Here is a 4,206-nt window from a genome sequence, read left to right on the forward strand (position 1 = left end):
GCCTCTTGAGTACTGTTGGATGCAGCTTGCAATCCATTCAGACTCTGAGAAATCATATTGACTTGCTGAGTCAATATTTTATTCTGAGCCAATATGGCATTCAGAGTATCAATTTCAAGAACTCCCTTCCTCTGAGGCATCCCATTACTCACAGGATTCCTTTCAGAAGTGTACATGAACTGGTTATTTGCAACCATGTCAATGAGTTTCTGAGCTTCTGCAGGCATTTTCTGTAGGTGAATAGATCCACCTGCAGAATGGTCTAATGACATCTTTGATAACTCAGACAGACCATCATAGAATATATCCAGGATGGTCCATTCTGAAAGCATGTCAGAAGGACACTTTTTGGTCAGTCCTTGTATCTCTTCCAAGCTTCATAGAGGGATTCACCTTCTTTCTATTTGAAGGTTTGAACATCCACTCTAAGCTTGCTAAGCTTTTGAGGAGGAAAGAACTTGGCTAAGAAAGTCGTGACCAACTTATCCCAAGAGTTCAGGCTGTCTTTAGGTTGAAAGTCCAACCATATTCTAGCTCTGTCTCTTACAGCAAACGGGAAAAGCATAAGCCTGTAGACCTCGGGATCAACCCCATTGGTCTTAACAGTATCACAAATCTGCAAGAATTCAGTTAAGAACTGAAAGGGATCTTCTGATGGAAGTCCATGAAACTTGCAGTTCTGTTGCATTAGAGAAACTAATTGAGGCTTTAGCTCAAAATTGTTTGCTCCAATAGCAAGGATTGAGATGCTTCTTCCATGTAAATTGGAATTTGGTGCAGTAAAGTCACCAAGAATCTTCCTTGCATTGTTATTGTTTTCGGCCATGTCTCCTTCTTTTTCGAAATTTTCAGTCAGATTTTCTCCAGAGAGTTGTGCTTTAGCTTCCCTAAGCTTCCTCTTCAGAGTCCTTTCAGGTTCAGGATCAGCTTCAACAAGAATGTTCTTATCCTTGTTCCTGCTCATATGAAAAAAGAAGAAAACAGAAAAGAAGATATGGAATCCTCTATGTCACAATATAGAGATTCCTTATGTAAGTATAAAAAGAGAAGAATAGAAGAAGGAAAAGATAAGAATCCAAACAAAGAGGGGAAGAGTGAGTTTGAATTCTTGAGTGAAGAGAAGTGTTAGTAAATAAATAAACAAATAGAAGGAGATGAGGGATGGAATTTTTTAAGATAATTAAAAAGAAAAGAAAAATATTTTTGTTTTTAAATTAAAAATTAAAGTTAAAATTCAAAAATTAAGAAAGGAAAATTAAATTAAATTAAATTAAATTAAAATTTAAAACAAAGAGTTAATTAAAAAGGAATTTTGAAAAAGAGGGAAGGGATTTTCGAAAATTAGAGAGAGAGAGAGTTAGTTAGGTAGTTTTGAAAAAGATAAGAATCAAACAAAAAGTCAAGTAGTTACTTGAAAATCAATTTTCGAAAAGATAAGAAGTTAGAAAAGATGTTAGAAAAGATTTTGAAATTGAATTTGAAAAAGATGTGATTGAAACTTGTTTTGAAAAAGATTTGAAAAAGAAATTTAAAAAGATTTTATTTTGAAAATTAAAGTTGATTACTTGACTAACAAGAAACAAAAAGATATGATTTTAAAATTTAAAGATTGAACCTTTCTTAATAAGCAAGTAACAAACTTAAAAATTTTTTAATCAATCACATTAATTGTTAGCATTAATTTCGAAAATATGAAATGGAAATAAGAAAAAGATTTTGAAAATCAATTTGAAATTTTCGAAAATCATAAAAGAAAAATGAAAAAGATTTGATTTTTGAAAAAGATTTGAAAAAGATAGAACTTTTAAATTGAAAATTTGATTTGACTCAAAAGAAACAACTAGATTTTAAAAATTTTTTAAAAATTCAACTCAAACTTTCGAATTTTATGAGAAGAAAAGGGAAAGATATTTTTTTGATTTTTGAATTTTTAATGATGGATGAGAAAAACATGAAAAAGACTCAATGCATGAATGTTTTGGATCAAAACAAATGATGCATGCAAGAACACTATGAATGTCAAGATGAACACCAAGAACACTTTGAATGTCAATATGAACACCAAGAACTTATTTTTGAAAATTTTTAAGAAAAGAAAAACATGCAAGACACCAAACTTAGAAATTTTCAAACTTTAGACACTAACAAATTGAAAACACATATAAAAAACAAGAAAAGACACAAAACAAGAAATTTTAAAGATCAAACAAGAAGACTTACCAAGAACAACTTGAAGATCATGAAGAATGCAATGCATGAATTTTCGAAAAATTCAAGAAAGAGATAAACATGCAATTGACACCAAACTTATTACTTGACACTAGATTCAAGCAAGAAACATCAAATTATTTTTGGTTTTATAATTTTATTAATTTTTTTTGGATTTTTTTTTGAAAATTCTTTTGAAAATGAAAATAAGGATTTCAAAATTTTTAATAGGAATTCCAGGAATCTTGCAATGTTAGTCTAAAACTCCGGTCCAGGAATTAGACATGGCTCACTAGCCAGCCAAGCTTTCAGTGAAAGCTCCGGTCCAAAACACTAGACATGGCCAATGGCCAGCCAAGCTTTAGCAGATACCAATCAGACATACAACAGCTGATACTTCATTCAACTTGCTTTTGTGCTGATGAGTGGAAGCCTCGGTCCAAAAGAGTTAGACCTAGCTTTACAGCCAGCCAGGCTTCAACATGTTTCATGAAACTCTAGAATTCCTTCTTAAAAATTCTGAAGAACATAAATTAATTTTTTTTGAAAAATATATTTTTTTTTTTGAAAATTTTTTGAAAATAAAAGAATAAAAACAAAAAGGTTAAAATTAAAATAAAATTACCTAATTTGAGCAACAAGATGAACCGTCAGTTGTCCAAACTCGAACAATCCCCGACAACGGCGCCAAAAACTTGGTGCACGAAATTGTGATCATCAACAATGGCGCCAAAGACTTGGTGCTCTCAAACGTGAATCACACTTTGTCACAACTTCGCACAACTAACCAGCAAGTGCACTGGGTCGTCCAAGTAATAAACCTTACGTGAGTAAGGGTCGATCCCACGGAGATTGTCGGCCTGAAGCAAGCTATGGTCACCTTGTAAATCTCAGTCAGGCGGATTCAAATGGTTTTAGAGATTTGATAATTAAAAGATAAATAAAATATAAAATAAAGATAGAGATACTTATGTAATTCATTGGTGAGAATTTCAGATAAGCATATAGAGATGCTCTTGTTCCTCCTGAACCTTTGCTTTCCTGCTGTCTTCATCCAATCCTTCATACTCCTTTCCATGGCAAGCTTTATGTTGGGCATCACCGTTGTCAATGGCTACATCCTGTCCTCTCAGTGAAAATGGTCCAATGCGCTGTCACTGCATGGCTAATCATCTGTCGGTTCTCGATCATACTGGAATAGGATTCAATACTCCTTTCGTGTCTGTCACTACGCCCAGCACTCGCGAGTTTGAAGCTCGTCATAGCCATTCCTTCCCAGATCATTTCTGAATACCACAGACAAGGTTTAGACTTTTCGGATCTCAGGAATGGCTGTCCATGGATTCTAACTTATACCACGAAGATTCTAATATCTCAGACTCGGTCCCCTGTATTAGATACCTAAGAGATATTCATTCTATCTCATCTTCATGTAGAACGGAAGTGGTTGTCAGGCACGCGTCCATAGGTGAGAATGCTGATGAGCGTCACATAATCATCACATTCATCATGTTCTTGGGTGTGAATGAATATCTTAGAATAGGAATAAGCTTGAATTGAATAGAAAAACAATAGTACTTTGCATTAATTCATGAGGAACAGCAGAGCTCCACACCTTAATCTATGGTGTGTAGAAACTCTACCGTTGAAAATACATAACTGATAATGGTCCAGGCATGGCCGAATGGCCAGCCCCCATAAAGGTCTAAGATAGCATAAAACTGATCAAAGATGAACAAAAGATGTAAAGTAAAAGGTCCTATTTATATCAGACTAGTTACTAGGATTTACAGAAATGAGTAATTGATGCAGAAATCCACTTTCAGGGCTTTACACGTGTAGAGGCTTCTCTTGGAGTTGGATGCCAGTTTGTAACCTGTTTCTGGCGTTTAACTCCACTTTGCAACCTGTTTCTGGCGTTTAACTCCAGAATAGGGCAGGAAGATGCCGTTGAACGCCAGTTTGCATCATCTAAACTCGGGAAAAGTATAGACTATT

General features: G+C 34.3%; 1 non-coding gene across 1 annotated transcript; it reads left to right on the forward strand.

Moving 5' to 3' along the window:
* The first annotated feature begins 326 nt into the window (after positions 1-326).
* Positions 327-433, forward strand: LOC148561752 (small nucleolar RNA R71). The gene has a single exon (XR_015888231.1). It is a non-coding gene; the product is annotated as a small nucleolar RNA R71 (small nucleolar RNA).
* The last annotated feature ends 3,773 nt before the right edge of the window (positions 434-4,206 follow it).

The sequence above is a fragment of the Arachis ipaensis genome, chromosome B6 (assembly GCF_059453495.1).
Source record: "Arachis ipaensis isolate K30076 ecotype BB chromosome B6, ASM5945349v1, whole genome shotgun sequence".
Lineage (NCBI taxonomy): Eukaryota > Viridiplantae > Streptophyta > Magnoliopsida > Fabales > Fabaceae > Arachis > Arachis ipaensis.